Source organism: Aquarana catesbeiana, linkage group LG07 (genome assembly GCF_042186555.1).
Source record: "Aquarana catesbeiana isolate 2022-GZ linkage group LG07, ASM4218655v1, whole genome shotgun sequence".
NCBI lineage: Eukaryota > Metazoa > Chordata > Amphibia > Anura > Ranidae > Aquarana > Aquarana catesbeiana.
The window spans coordinates 20,900,041-20,923,048 of NC_133330.1; positions in this window are offsets into that span (position 1 = coordinate 20,900,041).

A 23,008-nucleotide genomic window follows, 5' to 3' on the forward strand; every position below is an offset into this window, starting at 1 on the left:
GAGAGAGAACCTTTGTTCACAGATGTGTACAGGTTTATTTGGCTTCTCCTGCTGATCTAAAACCCTTTCTTTAGTTAAATACCCCTCAGCACGGCTCTGTCATTGAGGGTGACGTGTGTTGCGCACCCCGGCAGTGACTACAGAATGGAGGGAATATTTCGGTACAGGACAAAATCAGCAAGACAAAGTTATTGTGTTGCTAATTAGCACCTTTTCCTTCATCTTGTCTGGTGCCTTTAGAAGAACTCTGCAAACCTGGCAACCTGCAAGCTGTAATTTGTACTTGCGTGAAGCATTTTATTTTAGTATTTCAAACCATTGTGTGCGCTCTTTAAATGCGTCTATGAAATGCAGGAGAACTGAGGCTGGGAATCAGGCATGGCGGAGAACATTATCTGAACAAACTGCCGCACTTATGGTCTAGTTGTAGAGGATTTTATGAAAGGACAATGCCTTCTTGACAGATGTCATTGTCAGCTGTCCTCAGTACAATAAATGGACACGTTTTAGAAAGGTTCTGCACACAAACGTTTCATTTTGTCAATGCTACCTGTGGCCTTTGGCCAACAATTATGGCTCTGTACTATTTCCTGCTGTCTGTATTTCAATTTCCTCGTGTCTGCCATTGACAAGATTTGAAAAAAAAAAAAAGAATGTGCCTATTTCTATTACTTAAAGCGGTTGTAAAGGTTTTTTTCTTTGTATAAAAATAACAAACATGCCTATACTTACCTGCTCTGTGCAATTGTTTTGCACAGAGCAGCCCCCGATCATCTTCTTCTGGGATCCACTGCCGGCGCTCCAGGCTCCTCCTCTTCATCGGGTGCCCCCCACAGAAAGCCGTTTTTCATGGGGGCACCCGTGCGGGCTCGATCCTGAGTGCCTCTGCTGCATCGATTAAGTGATCAGCGGTGTTTGATTTCTTGGTTCTCAGTGTTAGAGGTGCCGGGGGACAGATGCAACATCCATCTAGGTAAGTACGATTATTCAAAAAAAAAACATACTTCTCTTTTAAGCATGGCCAGTCTTGTTTTTCTGATAGAGTGGGCAATACTTTCAAGATTTTACAGTTTAATACATGCTCTTCCGATTTACAGTGCCCCTGTAATCTTTTATATGTAGACCAACCAAACGCACTTAACATAAATGGGTGTCAGGGCTGGGCTCAGCCCTTCCTTCTCTGAGCTGGCTGCTCAGCTGTCGGCTAATTGCCAGCTCCCATCTCTCTCCACAGTTACTCACCTGTTGTTGATATCCTGCTCGTCAGTCCTGCCTACTTAAGCTGTCCAGTCCAGAGGAGCTCTGCCTTCGCCTTGGTCAACATCACAGAGACTATCTCCTGCATTCCTGTTAAAGACTTGCTTGGCTGACATCCCTTCTTGCTCCAGATCCTGCTTGCTGTTTTACTATGCTCATCTACGGCTCCCTGGCGTTTGGCTTGTCTGACTATCCGTTCCTGAACTCTGGCTATGTTTTGACTATGTTTGTTCTATTTACTTTTATTATTAAACAAGTGTGATTTAACTGTACTTTTGTCTCGGTCTGATTTCATGGTTTCTGACAATAGGTAGATGAGCATCATAGATTTATTAAAGAAGGCTCATATAAGCATAGTGTGCCTCGCCATTTCGTGACCTGTCACCTGTCCTGGAAAGGATATAAAAGGTTTAAGAGTCCCTGCTATAGAACATATACCCGAGGGTTCCCTGACGGCCAACGAGAGATTTTCTGTGTTGTGCAGAAGAGAAACCTACTGGATATATAAGTTGGCCACCGTGTCCCCCAATGGTTTAAATGAAGAGTTGGAGGTACATAGTGTCAAATGATTTACGTTACATGTTCCTGGCAGGTAGCCCCTTACTGTCCTTTGTAGTTCGTTTGAACTGGCCTTGTACAAAACATTTGTTTTATATTGTCTGCCTGTCTTGTGTTGTCTCCTTTGGATGAATTGTCCCGAAATACATGTAGGGATGGCTTTTAATTATTATGTATGATTTTATATATATATATTTTTTTTTTTTTTTTTATGGGGTATTATTATTATAATTATAGATGGGCAAGTCCTCTCCTCCCTCCCTCTTGAAATAAATCAACTAGCAATCATGTTCAGTTCCCTCGTGAGGTAATGTTCTTTTTTATTCCCCTATTTTTATTACTGAATCTAACAGTTTTTTTCACTAATATTTTTAAAGCACTGTCTTGTATGTTTAGATTTATATAAATCTGATATAGTACCGTTAAGTGGTCACCCCAGTATAATTAATTGTTTTTAACGTTGTCTAATTTTTTTGATTATTTAATCCTTGTTGGGTTTAAGGGTGTGCCATGTAATGTTTTTAAGTGAACTATAATTATTCAATTTATCAATTATCTATTTCTAATTTAAAGCAGAGCTCCATCCAAAAGGAGAAGCTCCACTTGTTCGCCATCGACTTTTAGTCTGACTGCGATAGGGTGTGGGCAATCTGGCTGGTAGGGATGCTAACTGATGCTAATGCTATCTAATGTCGCTGGTGACACTAATACAGTGATCAGCGATAAATGCTCTACACTGACACTGTACTAATGACACTGGCTGGGTGACAGGTGTGATCAAAGGGTTAATGGAGGGGAATCAAGGGGTTAGCTGTGCCTAAATAGTGTGTGCAAGTGTAAGTGTGACAATCACAGCATGGGTCAGTGTGGGGGCTTGCGCATGCACCAGCACGTTGTCCGGCGGAGCTATGTGTGGATGGCAAGTAATTAAGAGTTTGGTATTTAAAAAAATACACTCACATACATTCAAGTGATCTGCACAGAACCCTAAGTTCAACCCTACTGAATACCTTTGGGATGACCACCATGACTATTCCACCATGATTTTACCCTGTACAAAAAGCCAACTCCATAAAGACATAGGGTAGTTTGACCAGTTTGGTTTGGAATAACCCAAGTGCCTGAGCAGAACCCTAACCTCAACCCTAAGAACACCTTTGGGATGATAAACACCATGACTGTTCCCTGTGCATGAAGCCAGCTCCATAAAGATATAGCTTAACCAGTTTGGTGTGGAGGAACTCAAGTGTTTTGCACAGAGCCCTAACCTGAGCTCTACTGAACACCTTTGGGAGGAAATGGAATGTTGCTTGTGGACCAGGTCTTCTCATCCAACATTGTTATCTGACCTCACAAATACTCTTTTGCCTAAATGGGCACAAAATCTTATGGAAACCCTTCCCAGTGGAGTGGAGGTTGCTGTAGCCTCCAAGGGGGTCAACTCCATATGATTGGACATGGGAGGAATCCATCTTATTTGAAATGGTTTTGGAGTAGGATGTCCAACAACCTCATAGAGTCCTCCAACATTTCACAATATAGAGTATCCACTGTTGCTATTACCTCTAAATAGGAATCCTACAAAATACATTCTTTTTGGGTTAAACGTATTGATTTAAAACTTTCTACTTCAGATTAGAAGATTTAATGACATATTTTCTTTCCATTTATCTGTCTTGTGCCAGCATCTTGGACCAATGACGCAATTCCATACAGCATTCCAATTAAACTGTCTACAAACAGCCACAAGAAGACAAATTCAAAATTAACAGATGAACAAAATTAACTGATTAACAGTGATCTATACATTTGTAACCAATTGTCGTTGGTACAGAATGTGGGCGGAATTATGACCAACTCCCAGGTTCAATTTTATGTGGCAGGTGCACTTTGACGTCAAAAGTTCAGACTTTAACGGGCGAAATAAAAACGCAAGACATATGTTGCAGGCTGTCACACGGCGTAATCATTTTCATATACAATACAGGGTCTCCGGCCATAAATGCTATGAAATATTCTGGGATGGAACGCTCAGCTGGGAGCACTTATGGAAGTGGAGCATTTAGAACAGAAGCTGTACCGTACGTCCATAATGCCAACATTTCTCTTATGTCTGTAATGAGGAACACAAATGTTAAATAAGAGAAGCAAGGCTACTGAATTGTATGAATATTAACATTTATACTGTATTTCTTCACAAAGAATTTATGAGTCCGCAGAGGTCGAACGTCATACGGTTTGCACTAAACTGAGCAAGAAACCAACACAAAAATGCCATAAACCTCCCGCTGGGGAAATATCTGTCTGTTTATTAGGTTGTTTTTTTTTTTAAAAACACAAAATATAAAATAGGAAGTATAAATCTACACAAAGGTCTCATTGTACAAATACAGAATAGGAAGTATCAACATATACAATATATACAGTTTATATATATATATATATATATATATATATATATATATATACAGTATCTCACAAAAATGAGTACACCCCTCACATTTTTGTAAATATTTTATTCTATCTTTTCATGTGACAACACTGAAGAAATGACACTTTGCTACAATATAAAGTAGTGAGTGTACAGCTTGTATAACAGTGTAAATTTGCTGTCCTCTCAAAATAACTAAACACACAGCCATTAATGTCTAAACCGCTGGCAACAAAAGTGAGTACACCCCTAAGTGAAAATGTCCAAATTGGGCCCAAAGTGTCAATATTTTGTGTGCCCCCCATTATTTTCCAGCACTGCCTTAACCCTCTTGGGCATGGAGTTCACCAGAGCTTCACAGGTTGTCACTGGAGTCCTCTTCCACTCCTCCATATCCACATCAAGGAGTTGGTGGATGTTAGAGACCTTGCGCATCCTCCTTTTGTTTGCGGATGTCCCACGGATGCTTAATAGGGTTTAGGTCTGGAGACATGCTTGTCCAGTCCATCCCCTTTACCCTCAGCTTCTTTAGAAAGGCAGTGGTGGTCTTGGAGGTGTGTTTGGGGTCATTATCATGTTGGAATACTGCCCTGTGGCCCAGTCTCCGTAGGGAGGGGATCATGCTCAGCTTCAGTATGTCACAGTACATGTTGGCATTCATGGTTCCCTCAATGAACTGTAGCTCCCCAGTGGCGGCAGCACTGATGCAGCCCCAGATCATGACACTCCCACCACCATGCTTGACTGTAGGGAAGACACACTTGTCTTTGTACTCCTCACCTGGTTGCCACCACACACGCTTGACACCATCTGCACCAAATACGTTTATCTTGGTCTCATCAGACCACAGGACATGGTTCCAGTAATCCATGTCCTTAATCTGCTTGTATTCAGCAAACTGTTTGCAGGCTTTCTTGTGCATCATCTTTAGAAGAGGCTTCCTTCTGGGACGACAGCCATGCAGACCAATTTGATGCAGTGTGCGGCGTATGGTCTGAGCACTGACAGGCTGACCCCCCCACCCTTCAACCTCTGCAGCAATGCTGGCAGCACTCATACGTCTATTTCCCAAAGACAACCTCTGGATATGACGCTGAGCACGTGACCTCAACTTCTTTGGTTGACCATGGCGAGGCCTGTTCTGAGTGGAACCTGTCCTGTTAAACCGCTGTATGGTCTTGGCCACCGTGCTGCAGCTCAGTTTCAGGGTCTTGGCAATTTTCTTATAGCCTAGGCCAGTGATGGCGAACCTTGGCACCCCAGATATTTTGGAACTACATTTCCCATGATGCTCATGCACTCTGCAGTGTGGTTGAGCATCATGGGAAATGTAGTTCCGAAACATCTTTGGTGCCAAGGTTCGCTATCACTGGCCTAGGCCATCTTTATGTAGAGCAAAAATTATTTTCTTCAGATCCTCAGAGAGTTCTTTGCCATGAGGTGCCAAGTTGAACTTCCAGTGACCAGTATGAGAGAGTGAGAGCGATAACACCAAAATTAACACACCTGCTCTCCATTCACACCTGAGTCCTTGTAACACTAACGAGTCACGTGAAACTGGGGGAGGAAAATGGCTAATTGGGCCCAATTTGGACATTTCCACTGTCTCCAGCCCTAAACCCTATTAAGCATCTGAGGGGCATCCTCAAACGAAAGGTGGAGGAGCGTAAGGTCTCTAACATCCACCAGTTCTGTGACGTCGTCATGGAGGAGTGAAAGAGGACTCCAGTGGCAACGTGTGAGGCTCTGGTGAACTCCATGCCCAAGAGGGTTAAGGCAATGCTGGAAAATAATGGGGGGCACACAAAATATTGATACTTTGGGCCCAATTTGGACATTTTCACTTAGGGGTGTACTCACTTTTGTTGCCAGCGGTTTAGACATTAATGGCTGTGTGCTGGGATATTTTGAGGGGACAGCAAATTTACACTGTTATACAAGCTGTACACTCACTACTTTACATTGTAGCAAAGTGTCATTTCTTCAGTGTTGTCACATGAAAATATAGAATAAAATATTTACAAAAATGTGAGGGGTGTACTCACTTTTGTGAGATACTATATGTATCATCGTATAAAAATAACAATAACAGGAGTCTATTGGTATTTATTCCTGCAGAGCTTAGATCCAAACCTTAAGGTCTGGTTCACATGGGAGGGGGCATAGAAGGACACTCTGTATATTACTGGTGGTCTCCTCAGACCACCATCCAGAGCACTGTGTGCATTACAGGTCTCCTCAGAACACTGTCCAGAGCACTGTGTGCATTACAGGTCTCCTCAGAACACTGTCCAGAGCACTGTGTGCATTACAGACCTCCTCAGACCACCATCCAGAGCACTGTGTGCACTACAGGCCTCCTCAGACCACCATCCAGAGCACTGTGTGTATTGCTGGTCTCCTCAGACCACCATCCAGAGCACTGTGTGTATTGCTGGTCTCCTCAGACCACCACCCAGAGCACTGTGTGTATTGCTGGTCTCCTCAGACCACCATCCAGAGCACTGTGTGTATTGCTGGTCTCCTCAGACCACCATCCAGAGCACTGTGTGCATTTCAGGCCACCTCAGACCACTGTCCTTTTTTTTTTTTTTTACTCCAGAAGTATATAATGAGTTTGGAGAATCTATAGAAATGCTTAAATAATGCATTACATTATTCACTAGACCCATTCGATTTTAGTCAACTAAATACGACTAAAACTAAAACAATTGCAGATGACTAAAATGCAACTAAAACTAAAATTGCATTTTAGTCAAAAGACCATGACTAAAACTAAATCCAAATTTGACGCCAAAATTAACACTGGCTGTATGTCTCTAAGTTTAAGTTTTCATTATGTAGAGTCGGGTTGCCCACCACAGGGGAATCTCAAGCAGCAGTGCAGCATCAGATTTGGCCAAATCAGTTCAGTAAAAAAAAAAATGGTATCACCGAGCTTGGATGTGTTTTCAGACAGCTGACAGCTTCCTATCGCCATCATTCGTAATTGTGTTAATTATATCAAGCCATGAATCAGACATGTCATCCGGGAGAGCACCATCTGTCCATGAATCTTTAAATTTGACCTTTGAAGGTCTACACTTCTCCGACTGCCATCACATTAAAGGGGGATTCTTCCCCTGCCATAATGTTTGAACTTGAAATGATCCCCAACTATTAAATATACAGTATATGTTGTTAAAGTGGACCTGTGCTCCAAAATTAAAGCTGAACTCCGGATAAGTAAATATTTTCTAAATCCATTCCTCATGTGTATCTTCTTTTTCAAGAAGGCACTTCTTGAGCTTTGTGTAATTCTTCCAGATCTGTGCAGTCATCCAGTGTGAGACTTCCTGTAATAAAGACCACTCACTGCTGCTCTCTCTCCTTGTGCAGGGTGACTGGTCTTGTCTCCGCCCCCCTCCTGTAGTTTTCTGCAGGCAGTCTGTAGTTATTATTATTTATATACAGCATTTAAATAGCTCCAACAGTTTATGAAGCACTCTACATTATAAAAGGGGACAATACAATTAAGTTCAATACAGAAGGACTAGGAGGGCCCTGCTCATGGAGCTTACAATTTTTAACCACTTCAGCCCCGGAAGATTTCACTCCCTTTCTGACCAGAGCACTTTTTACAATTTGGTACTGCGTCGCTTTAACTGACAATTGCGCGGTCATGCAATGCTGTACCCAAACGAAATTTGCGTCCTTTTTTTCCCCACAAATAGAGCTTTCTTTTGGTGCTATTTGATCACCTCTGTGGCTTTTATTTTTTGGGCTATAAACAAAAAAAGAGCGACAATTAAAGAAAAAAAAAACAATATTTTTTACTTTTTGCTATAATAAATATCCCCCAAAATGTTTAAAAACAAAACAAATTTCTTCCTCGGTTTAGGCCAATATGTATTCTTCTACATATTTTTGGTAAAAAAAAATCGCAATAAGCGTATATTGATTGGTTTGCGCAAAAGTTATAGCGTCTACAAACTATGGGAAAGATTTTTGGCATTTTTATTATTTTATTTTATTTTACTAATAATGGAGGCGATCTGCAATTTTTAGCGGTACTGCGACATTGCGGCGGACCGATCAGACACTTTTGACAGATTTTTTTGGGTCCATTGACAGCTATTTATACAGCGATCAGTGCTATAAAAATGCACTGATTACTGTGTAAATGTCACTGGCAGGGAAGGGGTTAACACTAGGGGGCGATCAAGGGGTTAACTGTGTTCCCTAGGCGTGTTTCTAACTGTGAGGGGACTGACTAGAGGAGGAGCCAGATCGCTGTTCCTACTTAGTAGGAACAGACGATCTGTATCTCCTCCCCTGTCAGAACAGGGGTTTGTGTGTTTACACACACAGATCCCCATGCTGGCTCTCGTGCCCATGATCGCGGGAGGCCGGCGGCGATCGTGGGTGGCCGGGGGCGATCGCCACGTGCATCGGGTCCCCCGTCGTGCCGCGGGCACACGCCTGCTATGGCTCTTGAAGGGGACAACGTACCAATACAGGGTTTCTCGGGAACTTGCCACTTTGCCCACGTATATCGGCGTGAGCCGTTTGGCAAGTGGTTAAAGGGAGGGGGGAAATGGTACAAAAGGTAATAGCTGCTGGGGATGATCTGGTGGAGGTGACTCGGGTACAGTTCTTAGGTGGAGGTGGGGGAGTTTTCAGGGATCGCCTAAAGGCGGACAGGGTAGAAGCTAACCGAACATACTGGGTCAGGGGGTTCCAGAGGATGGGAGAGGCTCTGGAGAAGTCCTGGAGGCGAGCATGGGAGGAGGTAACAAGAGAACTAGAGAGCAGGAGGTCTTCACCCAGTAGGTGGAGCCTGCTGGGCCCCTCCCACAGCTCTCCTCTCTGCACAGGCTATGTACAGAACAGTAATGATGTCACTGCTACTTTTAAAAGGTAATATCTGGGTTTTCAAAGGCATTTGGTGCTCACAGAATTTATAATTTGAAAGATTTATATCCTTTACAGATTTTGTCTGCGGTCTCTGTTTTCCTGATCTTCCATCCTGTAACTTATTTTTATCTGATTTTGTTGAGTTATTTTAAGTAGATCTTTTAATTCAGAGATCTTCCACTCTTGTTTATCCAGCCTGTCTTCAGCCTTTTCCACTCTGGTCAACAGGTTGCCTAAATCTGTCCTCACCAAACCAATCTCCGCTTTAATTGAAGTTTCAAGTGCTTTAAACATTTCTGCGATTTCGTAGTGAGGAATATATTTGGATGGGTGTCCAGAGTTCAGTTTTAACTCAAACCTGTTTTCCCTTGTCTGGCAGGTTGTACCAATCAGTAGGAAAAGACGATGTGAAATGCTTTTCTTAAAGGAGCGGCTGCTCTGGGCTCCCTCTGACAGGGCCACTGTACAGCCGGCCCTCCTGTACTGGGCCCGGGCACCATCAGTTCAAAAGGGGGGCCTGGGCACCTGATGAGTCTTATTGCAGACACCAATCCTCTTCTGCCTCCCCCTGCAGCTTTGCCAGTTTCTCTTCCTCTTTCTCCCTTTGCTGCACTGCAGAGGCATTGGTCCTAGCACATGCACCTCTTCCATCTGCTGTCTGGACCCCCCCCCATGTGCCCCCCCCCCCCCCCGCGCAGTGCTTCTGGTTTCTTTTCTCTCCTCTCCCGCTGGCAGCTGCTGTGGGCATACAGGGGGATGTTTCAGGACAGGGAGCAGGGGAAGAGGCCAGTAGATATGTCATTTACTAGCCCCTTCTTTCCTGAATGAACACAGTGAGCGATCTGTACTAATCACTCCTGTGTTTCTTCATCGCTGAAGCATTGTAAACTGTGATCACTATGCTTCTGTTTGTGAATGAGCAGGAAGCCTCAGAGCGTTTCCTATTCATTCATCTGCGCTGCTGAGGCTACAGAGAAAGGGACTGAAAAATCTAGGTCCTCAGTCACTTTCGGCCGGGGGGGGGGGTCCTGTCAGGTAGGCTGTATGGGGCCTTGTGATTTCTACCAGCAGCCCCTGCCCTCTGGTGCCAGCTCATGTGAGTGAAGCCCTCCCTGCACCAAATGATAAAAATAAATTCCAGCATGCTTACCTTAATTCCAGGCTTCTTCCAGCTATTCGTGTGACTATTGGAGTCGTTCTGATGTCGACACTGGGCGGCAATTAATACTGTGACCATGTGAGCCCATGATGTTGAGATCAGGGCTCTGTGGGGACCAAACCATCAATTCCAGGACTCCTTGTTCTTCTTTACACTGAAGATAAAGACATTGGCTGTATTGGGTGGTTGCCCTGCTGCAGAATAAATTTGGGGCCAATCACAGGCCTCCCTGATGGTATGGCATGAAGAATAACTATCTGCCTGTATTTCTTAGCATGGAGGACACCATTGATCCTGACCAAGTCTATAACTCTATTTGCAGAAATGCAGCCCCAAATATGCAAGGAACCTCCACCATGCTTCACAGTTGGCTGCAGATACTCATTATTGCCAACAAACTGCCTCTTGCTACAGCTAAGTATTTCACATTTTGAATCTTTAGTCCAGAGCACCCACTGCCATTTATTTGCACCTCATTTCCTATGTTTTCACCTTCCACCACACCCACTATGCCTAGTAACCCGTACCCTGAGGAGGAATGTCAGTTCTCCCTGGCTCTGGGGGTCACCATCAAGCCCTTGGAAGTCAGGGAGACCGCTAAACTTACAATTTTTTTTAATTTAACTAACGTGGCTGCTATTTTTGCATTGAAGTCCATGGGACACGATTTTGCATTGAAGCCAATGGGACGCGATTTTGCATTGAAGTCAATAGGGGTCGTTTTTGCATTGAAGTCAATAAGACGCAATATTGCATGTAAGTCAATAGGGGGCGCGATTTTGCATTGAAGTCAACGGGATACGATTTTGCATCGAAGTCGATAGGGGGGCGTTTTCGCGTTGAAGTCAATGGGACGCGTTTTTTTGCATTAAAGTCAATAGGCGACGCGATTTTGCATTGAAGTCAATGGGATGAGATTTTGCATTGAAGTCAATAGACGCAATTTTGCATTTTTGCAAGTCAATAGAAAGCAGCATGCCATTATCTGCACCTTTTTTTTTTTCTGTCGGCACAAGGCCAATAATTTTTGGTGGCTGATATATCAGTGCATCCCTAATAAATGTGTATATATATATATATATATATATATATATATATATATATATATATTATACAGTATGCTGTAGCTCATCTAACACAGTCACAGACAGCTTTTTATAGGAATAAAGGCTCAGGCTGACTTGGAAAGTTGCTGAACAATTTTGGATAAATTGCCAGCGGTTGAGTTAATGATGGAGGGGGGAGGGGATGTCATCCTGGTCCTTCTTCAACAATCTATCATCCTCTTTTTCCAGAGCCGGTTCCTATTACATGTACTCGCAGAAAATGTTAAAATCAGACTTCTTCCAAGGATGATCTGTGTCATTCCTGGAGCAGACTTTAAGCTTAGTTTCTGCCAAGGCAGCCCTGTGAGCAAAGGATTCTGGGATTTTGGTTGGCTACAGTTGCTTGGAGCAGCAGGCATTTGTTAGAGGAGTTTCGAAGCTTGCTTGTGCCATCAGAGAGAGGGAGCGGTCTGGTGCTAATCCATAAACCCGTGCTCGAAAGGATGTTGGTTTAGGGCTGCCGTATGGCGAGAAAGGGAAAGTTGGCCGGCGCTCTCAGCTAAGTGATGTGCAAACGAAGCTCTGCGTGACTCAGACGCAATTATAAACCTCAACGCTGACTTTTTTTTGTTTGTTTTTGCAGAAGGGAATTAAGGTGAACTTGTGCCTTTGCCCATTAAAGGTTTCATTAGAGGAGGCACATTAAGCTTCCCGTGGTCATCATCCTCAAAATTCCCTGATGCCCAATCCACAACCAGAGCAACCAGAAACTTCTCCATAAGTCCTAACTTTATGTCTAAACTTGTACAGGGTTGTCATGCTATCCGTCACCCACATGTGGCTGTGTGCAAGCTTGGTGATTGGACAGTAAGGCACTGAGGGAGTATTTAGGGAAGGGGGGGGGCTAAAACGTGTCATGTGGCCCACCATACCACATCATGTAATGGATAATTGTTGGTGCTGTGGCAATGGATGGTGTGGCAAGCATACCAATGAGTTTAGGATACTTAAAAATAACCTCCTGGCCCCCCTCCCAGCTTTATTAGACCCCCCCCCCCCCCAAGCTAACTCCTTAATTAAATTTTTAATACAGCTATTCTATTCCCTGGTGATGTGGATGCTTTGTATTAGCTTTCTATTGGAAATCTATTGGACCTCCCCGGGTCCTGAAGACTTTAACAATGATGTGATGATGTAACAATGAGGGGCGGTAACAAGACCGGGAGGCATTAGGGCTGGACTGCATAAGAGGATTACCGGTCTCTGCATGACCCACCAGGTCCTGATTCTTCTTTGCTTTGCACTGAAGAGTGGGAGAGTCCTTCTTCAAGCAGCCATATCCCTGGTGATGTGAATGCTTTGTATTAGCTGTCTTTTAGTGAAGACCTCCTCGGGTTCTGAAGGCTTCACCAGTGACGTGATGATATCACAATGAGGGGCGGTAACAAGACCAAGAGGCAGCAGGAATTGACCACATAAGATTACCAGTCCATTGGTGGGGATCTCACAGGGTTCTGAAGATCTAAACAGTGATGTGTTGACAAATCAATGAGGGGGGGAGGGGGGTAACAAAACCTGGAGGCAGCAGAGCTGGACTGCATAAGAGGATTACCAGTCTCCCTGACTCTTTTTTGCTTTGCACTGAAGACTGGGAGGGTCCTTCTTCAAGTAGCCACATCCCTGGTCATGTGGATGCTTTTATTACCTGTCTATTGGTGGGGACCTCCCTGGGTTCTGAAGACTTCAACAGTGACGTGATGATGTAACAGTGAGGGTAAGTAACAAGACCAGACAGGGGAAGGGGTGGACCACATAAGAGGATTACCGGTCTCCATAAACCACCAGGCCCTGACTCTTTTTTGCTTAGCACTGAAGAGTGAGAGACTCCTTCTTCAAGCAGCCACATCCTTGATGATGTCAATGCTTTGTATTAGCTGTCTATTAGTGAGGAACTCCCTGGGTTCTGAAGGCTTCACCAGTGATGTGATGATATCACAATGAGGGGCGGTAACAAGACCAAGAGGCAGCAGGAATTGACCACATAAGAAGATTACCAGTCTGCATGACCCACTAAGTCTTGACTCTTTTTGCTTTGCACTGAAGACTGGGGGGGGTCCTTCTTCAAACAGTTACCTCCGCGCAAGGGCGTAACTAGAAATAGCAGGGCCCCATAGCAAAATGTTGTATGGGGCCCCCCTGCAAACAGCGCCCCCCACAGCTGCCCTAGTGTCAATGCAGCGTGACCTGTGCTACATATAGCGTGACCTGTGCACAATGCAGCGTGACCTGTGTCCAATGCAGCGTGACCTGTGCACAATGCAGCGTGACCTGTGCCCAATGCAGCGTGACCTGTTCCCCATACAATGTGACCTGTGCCCCATACAGCGTGACCTGTGCCCCATATAGCGTGACCTTTGCCCAATGCAGCATGACCTGTGCCCAATGCAGCATGACCTGTGCCCAATGCAGCGTGACCTGTGCCCCATACAGCGTGACCTGTGCCCAATGCAGCGTGACCTGTGCCCCATACAACGTGACCTGTGCCCAATGCAGCATGACCTGTGCCCAATGCAGCGTGACCTGTGCCCAATGCAGTGTGACCTGTGCCCAATACAGCATTGCCTGTGCCCAATACAGCCTGGTCTGCCTGTGCCCCATACAGCCTCACCTGTGCAGAGGAAGAGGCAAGCCACCCGGATCAGCAGTAAGCGGGATTGCCCGCTGTAATAGCTTTCATTTGAATTTCCCGTCTTCCCGGGGCTCATCGTCGCATAGCCCCATCTCTTGGCCTGACGCCTTTGATGACGTCACATGTCCTGCATTGGATCGTGGTTCTGTCTATCAAAGGCGCCGGGCCAAGAGGTAGAGCTATGTGACGTGAGCCCCGGGAACACTGGAAGTTTTAATGAAAGTTATTACATCGGGCAATTCCGCTCTCTCTGCTGATCCGGGTGGCTTGCCTCTTCCTCTGCACAGGTGAGGCTGTATGGGGCACAGGCAACGCTGTATTGGGCACAGGTCACGCTGCACTGGGCACAGGTCACAGCTCGCCTCTTCCTCTCCTCTCTCTTCCCCTGGCTGGGAGACTGTGCCGGCGGTGCTCTCATCCTCACTGGGCCCCACTTGGCTGCGGGCCCCATAGCGCCCGTATGGGTCGCTATGGTGGTAGTTACGCCCCTGCCTCCGCGGTAATGTGTATTAGCTGTCTATTGGTGGGGACCTTCCCGGGTCCTGAAGACTTCAACAGTGACGTGATAATGTAACAGTGAAGGGAAGTAACAACACCTGGGTGGTGGAAGAGCTGGACCACATAAGAAGATTACTGGTCTCCGTGACCCAATCGGGCCCTGATTCTGTACAGCTGCTGTGCCCATTATAACTGTCCCCACTCCCCACTGATGCAGCGCATCGGCAATAGCCCACTGACACCTTGTCCAGCAGCAGCACATATGCCCTGGCCGATGGCCGTAGATGCTCACCAGCTGGCTGCTGACTCCTCCTGGCCTACCCAGGCCTTGCGTTCCATCCCTCTGAGGCGCTCGTGAATCCGGAAGTGACGTTGTGGCTCCGAGGGAAAGCACCGCCCATGTCTTACGGTGGTGCCAATCAAAACAACACATCATGACGGAGTGTTGCGGCGCATTGCATTGCGCCACGATGCAGCAAAAAATCCTGCAATTGAAGCGTCTCGTCTGCAATCATGTGATTGCATTGACGTCACGCTTCCCATAGTGCACTGTGTCCGGCCCCCGAACCCAGTGCACTTAAAGGACCTTTTTTATGTTTTTTTAAATGGCCTTTTTTTTTGTGACTAGCTTTGGGGGGCGGTGCCCCTGCGCGCTCTATGGATGGGCTGCCACTGGCCTGTACATGTGCTTTCTTGAGCAGGGGGACCTTGAGGGCACTGCAGGATTTCAGTCCTTCACGGTGTAGTGTGTTCTAATTGTTTTCTTGGTGACTATGGTTCCAGCTGCCTTGAGATCATTGACAAGATTCTCCCGTGTAGTTCTGGGATGATTCCTCACCGTTTTCATCATCATTGAAACTCCACGAGGTGAGATCTTGTATGGAGCCCCAAACCGAGGGAGATTTACAGTTATTTTGTGTTTCTTCCATTTGCAAATAATCGCACCAACTGTTGTCACCCTCTCACCAAGCTGCTTGGCGATGGTCTTGTAGCCCATTCCAGCCTTGTGTAGGTCTACAATCTTGTCCCCGACATCCTTGGACAACTCTTTGGTCTTCTTCATGGTGGAGAGATTGGAATCTGATTGATTGATTGCTTCTCGGACAGGTGTCTTTTATACAGGTAACAAGCTGAGATTAGGAGCACTCCCTTTAACCACTTCAATACTGGGCATTTTCAACCCCTTCCTGCCCAGGCCAGTTTTCAGCTTTCAGTGCTGTAACATTTTGAATGACAATTGCGCGGTCATGCAACACTGTACCCATATGAAATATTGATAATTTTTTTACCCCACAAATAGAGCTTTCTTTTGGTGGTATTTGATCACCTCTGCGGTTTTTATTTTTTGTGCTATAAACAAAAAAAGAGCGACAATTTTGAAAAAAACACAATATTTTTTTACTTTTTGCTATAATAAATATCCCGATTTAAAAAAAACTAATTTTTTCCTCAGTTTAGGCCGATATGTATTCTTTTACATATTTTTGGTAAAAAAACAGCAATAAGCGTATATTGATTGGTTTGCGGAAAAGTTATAGCTCCTACAAAATAGGGGATAGATTTATGGAATTTTTATTATTATTTTTTTTTTTTACTAGTAATGGCGGCGATCTGTGATTTTTTTTTTTTGTCAGGACTGTGATATTGCATCGGACACCTTTGACGCTATTTTGGGACCATGGACAATTATACAGCGATCAGTGCTATAAATATGCACTGATTACTGTATAAATGTCACTGGCAGGAAAGGAGTTAACACTAGGGGGCGATCAAGGGGTTAAATGTGTTACCTAGGGAGTGATTCTAACTGTGGGGGGAGGGGACTGACTGGGGGGAGGTGACCGATCGGTGTTCCTATACACAAAGAACACATGATCTGTCTCCTCTCCCGTGACAGGACGTGGATCTGTGTGTTTACACACACAGATCCACGTCCCTGCTCTGTGAAAAGCAATCGCAGGTGGCCAGTGGACATTGCGGCCGCCAGGCATGTGCACCGGCTCGCGAGTGACGCGTGCCCCCTAGATGGCCGGGAAGCCAAGGACGTCATATAATGGCCGCCCGGGATGACAGAGCCACCTTGCGGCCGTCATATTACTATACGCGGGATGGGAAGTGGTTAAGAGGGTGCTCCTAATCTCAGCTTGTTACCTGTATAGAAGACACCTGGCAGCCAGAAATCTTGCTGATTAATAGGGGATCAAATACTTATTTCCTTTAAGAACCAACACAATTGTGTATCATTGTTGGTGATACATTGTATCAAGGCATCTGCTTGGAGACCTCTGAGGTTGTTTTGGCATGGTGTTCCCCTTAAAATCAATACCAGACCCGAAGGGCCTGGTATGGACTGAGGGGGACCCTATACTGTTTTCTTTTTAATAGACGTGCAATTCGTTTCGTTCCAAATTACGGTAATTTTTTAATGAAATTCAATAAATTTGTTCATTCGAAAACATCCGAATTAACGAAAACCCATTTAACAAATTTTTTCAAAAATTTGTAAATTCAAATATACGAAAAATTTAATATTCGAAAATTCGTTAATTCTAAAACTGGTAAACTCCTAAATTCGGAAAATCGGAAATTCGAAAATCCAAAATCCGACCGTTTGCACGCTCCATCAGACAATTGTTGTCAGACTTTCCGCCGACAAATGTTGGATGGCAGGATTATAAATTTTCCGCGGACAAATGTCTGTTGTCGGATTTTGCGGGCGTGAGTACACAAGTCTGTCATACAAAAGTCCAAAGTACAAACACGCATGCTCGGAAGCAAGGACGAGCCGGAAGCGGTCGGTCTTGTAAACTAGCGTTCGTAATGGAGAATTAAAATTCGTGACGCGGCAAATTATGAAATTTCGAAATGCAGCGCACAATTCTCTTCTTCTTTAATGGGATAATAATGAAGCTGCTTTGCTGGTGATACTGATGGAGTTCTGCCAAACGTATTTAAAACAGCTTTTTTTTCTAGTGATATCAAGAATAATATTATATATATATATATATATATATATATTTTTTTTTTGGTCAGGTTACCACAACACCATTATCCCGTAGTTTTTTAGATCAAAGATACAACTATGTTGGTGTCCCTTGCAGTGTTGCCAACCGTCAGTATTTTTACTGGCAGCCAGTAAAAAACAGGCAATTTCTTCCTGCCAGTAAATGCCAGTAAAAAGAAAAGGTCGCCAGTAAACAATATGGCTGTGACGCTCAGCCCGGAGCTAGCCGAGACCATACGAGTGCCTGCTACAGTGTGTTCGGGGGCGGCTCTGGTGGAGGCGGTGCCTGAGCATGTCCTGTGATGTCATGGTGCAAGGGGGCCAAGCAGAGTGGCCAGAGCCTTGTGTGTGGGTCTGCGGGATGGGAGCAAGGCAGGCCGGGAGCAGGACCATCAGTGCTGTTTGGACTGGAGGAACCACCTGGCTTGGACAGAGACTGTCACTGTGACTGGGGACGTGCCGTGTCAGTAATCTGTACTGCTGCACACTGCTGTTAGTATCACTGTGAGAGTCAATTTTATGTGTGTGCCACTCATTATAATTTCTTGCCCTCCTCAGTCTTGTCCCTGAGCTACTTACTTACTATATCGAAAATAAAATAAGAAATATGTTTTTTGCTTTATTATCTACCTTAAATCATATTGCTAATTACATATTGTACGTGTTTGTAGCCTAAATAGTGAATTTTGTAACTTCTGGAAATGCCAGTAAAAACTTGGCTGTGCCGGTAAATTTTGGGTGTCGTGTCAATAAATTTCAATCTGTTAGGTTGGCAACACTGGTCCCTTGTTAATTTTGCATTGTACTTTTTAAAATGTAACTGCCGACTCCCAAACTGTCATTGGAAGTAAAACACACAGCCAAGTATTATTATACACATTTTTTTTTATTGTGCATTAAAAAAAGAAAACATAAAATTAGACATGCTATCTGCCAATAGAACTTAACCAAAAAGTGCATTCTATGCATACAAAAATATAGAAAATATAACAAATCAAATCATTATTATTCAACCAAAAAATAAAATAAATGCCTCATGCATGTGTCCTGCTTCCTAATATAGGGGGGTCAACAATGCCAAGAGTTGGTGAAAGCAGGGGTCCGTCATCCGGAGATGATTCCGAAAATCATCTGGATTATTCTCCTGGAGCTCCCGCAGCAAAGGCATATGACATAATTGGTCATGATTAATAAGGCAACCAATTTTTGGTCCAAGAAATCCTCCTCCTCCTGTTCCTGGACTGGACTTGGGTCAAAGCAATAACTCCAAGGCCAATAATAAATAACACGTTATCTCCTCCGATTCCGCAACATGTCTGGTTGACGAACGGCCATTCAGAAACAAAATGAAAAGCGCAAAATGAAAAGTGCGCAATGAAAAGTGTAAAATGAAAAAGCGCGAATCAACACTCACCAAACTTCTACCAACACGAAATTAGCAGAAGGAGCCCAAAGGGTGGCGCCTGACAATTGAATTTCCTCTTTGTGGTCTCGTAGTACGTCACTACGTTCGTATTTGTTGGCCGACAATTCCTTGCCGTTTGTATGCAAGACAAGTTCCTGGCCAACGTCCTTCGGACAAAAGTCTGACGTTTTGTCTGCAGAAAATCCGATCGTGTGTACGAGGCTTAAGTGTCTTTTTTTTTGCTTATAGTACCCTCTAAAGATCAAACGGATTCAGTCTTTCAGTTTCCAACTGATATTTTCTAGAGCATTGCTGATTGGCAATAAACCCGGGAAAAAAATTGGAGCCCTTGGGAATCCATCCAGACCCTCAGATTTAGGATTAGATTGCCAGAAACGGGCAGATTGTCATTGCGAGCACCTTTCTATACTTCCGGACAGATATCTGAATTTTGGAACGTTCCTTTAAGAACACAATTGTGTATCCTTGTTGGTGATACATTGTATCAAGGCATTCCTCATTTGCTTGGAGACCTCGGAGGTCTCGGCTCACTCAGTTCCCTGTTGGCTGGTGAAATGGAGACGGCTGTTTGGAAATCAAACAAATGCACTATCTGTGTGCGCCGGCTGGAAGCGAGGTTTGGCATTTCGGCGGGATTATCACATAATGATTGCTGGTATTTTACTGAGAATTGTGATATTTTAGCCACCCTGGCACGCGGAAATAGAGCTGAAATCCCCGGACTGCCCTAAGACAAATACGTTTAATTTGCTTTATTTTCGCAGTGAACAAGTAAAAGCCACTTAAAGGGATATTTAAGCGACGCCGGAGGATATTCCGGCACCGGAGGAACATTTATAGGCAGCGCAATGATTTCTGTGACCTGAATAGAACATGCACGCTGTAAAGCAAGGAGCGTCATTTGTAGGCACACTGCGAGCTCAGGCAGCCAGTAGGGGGGCGGTAAAAGCAGGAGGTTGAGCTGCAGTTTTACCACCCCCTCCGACCGCCCAACTAAAGAAGGGCATGCAGCTGCTCAGGTCTGTACGCAATCAGTGGCAAAAATGCCAGGATGAGGTAGTAAGGGTTAAATAGGGTAAGACTGGCCATAGAAAGGACACTTTTTCAGATGATCTGATGAAGTTTTGACAGAAAAAAGTTGTTACAATTATATTTATATTTCCTAAAAAAAAAATTTGGAAAAGGGAATTATGAAATTGGAATACATTAGTGTCTCACTGACACTTCCCTGCGCTGCTCTGCCGATAGGGAGGGAGTCGGGTGCCGGCAAAAGAGGCTTTGCCTGCCGCTTGCGGCACCAGTGCCAGGGGTTGCCAAACCCTGGCCTAAATTGATTAAGAAATTCGATTTGTTTTTTTTCATTGGATATGTTTTATAGCAGAAAGTAAAAAATATTGTTTTTTTTTCAATATACCCTAATTGCGATTTTTTTCTACCAAAAATATGTAGAAGAATACATATCGGCCTAAACTGATGAAGAAATTCGTTTTTTAAATTTTTTTTTTGGATATTTATTATAGAAAAACGTAAAAAAATATTGTTTTTTTTTGTTTGTTTGTTTGTTTGTTTGTTTTTTTAAATTGTCGCTCTTTTTTTGTTTATAAACAAGACAAGGGGCTTCCGTCATAGCAACTGTCGAGTACGGTGGTCTCATCCCTATCAGAGTAAACCATAGAAAAAGAAATCCCCCTATGTTTGGGACTATAACAGGCTACCAACCTGTAAGATAAAAAAATATACATTTTATTTATATATTTAAAAAAGACGTAAAAGTGTGTATAACAAAACAGGATAAAAAAATCATTCCATAATAAACAATCAAAACAGATGATATATGTAGGGTGACAAAAAATATGGATGTACTCTCACAAGGGTAGTGTACCCCGATACCCGACGCGTTTCCGGTATTCTAGTCCACGTTAGCACTGACAAGGGAAGGCACCCCCCACCGTACCCATACACCTGAAGGGTCCTAAATATATCAATAAAATTTATATTTTTTTATCTTACGAGTTGGTGGCCTGTTATAATCCCAAACATAGGGGGATTTCTTTTTCTATTTTTTTGTTTATAGTGCAAAAAATAAAAACCGCAGAGATGATCAAATACCACCAAAAGAAAGCTAAATTTGTAGGGGAAAAGGACATCAAATTTTTTTTGGGGGTACAGCGTCGCACGACCGCGCAATTATCAGTTAAATTAATGCAGTGCTGTATCGCAAAAAATGGCCTGGTCACGAAGGGGGGGGGGGATCCTTCTGGGGCTGAAGCGGTTAATACCGCTTTCATGCACAGTAACGCATTTTGCTGACGGAGGTGTGTTATTTTTTATTTTATTATTTTTATTTTTATTGTGTTATTGGAGCACCGAGGGTGTAGGGGACCTACAGCCTGCAGAGTCTCTTCCTTCCCCGGCTGCCCGGAATCCGCACATTTCTGATCCTTCATAGATCAAACCACAAGAAACAAAATAACAAAATTGTTTTCCTTCCAGAAAATGATAAAACTGACTAATTTAGAAGCTGTAACCTTTCCGGAGAGATCTGGATGTTTCTCGCCGGAGATTGCGATATTCTGCGGATTTTCGGATCTCCCATGGTACCATACATACATAAACAGAATATGTGACCGTTGTCTCTGGGGTAGGTCAAGAGGGGGGTCTCCCTCCCACACAGAGCCCACCCAGAGAACGAGGGACAAACACGGAACGCGGCGTCCCCAGAGCCCGCGGATTATTCCGGAGATGGAGAACCGGTTGAGCCGCAAGGTGCTAAAAATAAGGATGATTCTTCCTTCCTGAGCACAGAACTCCCAGGGCAGCACTCAGGCTTATTCTTGTTTTATCTCGCCGCGATCGGAACGCGTCCCCTTGTGCCGCATCCTGCGAGGAGGACGTACATTTTCCATGGCTGAGGACACCGTCATAAATTATATCAACCAAACCTTTCTGGGAGGAAATAGTGCAAACAGGTTATAAAAGGATATATTTACAGGGATACTCAAAAAAAGATACAAAGTAATGTAATCATAAATACATCATTTAATGTATCTTATAAGTACCTGGATGTGACCTTCTTATTGGCCTCTTGCAGTCCCTGTACTACAGAGTTCAGACTGGGAGAGGGAGAAGCATCACACGGAGTCAAGCTGTTCCTGTACTGACTTTAACCACTTAAATATCGGACACTTTTACCCCCCTCCTGCCCAGGCCATTTTTTCAGCTTTCACTGCTGTCACACTGAATGGCAATTACGTGGTCATGCAGCACTGTACCCATATGATATTTTCATCATTTTTTTTTAGACAGATAGAGCTTTAATTTGGAGATATTTAATAGCCACGGGGGGGGGGGTTAAATATAAATAAAAAAATACCAAAACATTTGCAAAAAATAACATGTTTTTCTTTGTTTCTGTTATAACATTTTGCCAGTAAATAATCTTTCTTCATAAAATTAGGGCCAAATGTATTCTGCTACATTTTTTTGGTGAAGATATACCAAATCAGTATACATCACATGTGTCAAAACACAAGACCCGTGGGCCGAATCCAGGCCATTTCATGTGGCTGTCGCCCCCAGGGGGAGTAGAGGAAGTGAGATGTGAACAGCCTGTGAAACTATACATAGCGCACCCCTAAACCCTACACTCTGTACGTAGTGCACCTCTGGACTCTTTATGTAGCACACCTCTGAACCCTGCACTTTGTACATAATGCACCTTTAAACTCTGCACTCTGTATGTAGCGCACCCCTGAACTCTGCACTCTGTATGTAGCACACCCCTGAACTCTGCACTCTGTACGTAGCACACCCCTGAACTCTGCACTCTGTATGTAGCACACCCCTGAACTCTGCACTCTGTATGTAGCACACCAATGAACTCTGCACTCTGTGTGTAGCACACCCCTGAACTCTGCACTCTGTACGTAGCACACCCCTGAACTCTGCACTCTGTATGTAGCACACCCCTGAACTCTGCACTCTGTATGTAGCACACCCCTGAACTCTGCACTCTGTTCGTAGCGCACCCCTCAACTCTGCACT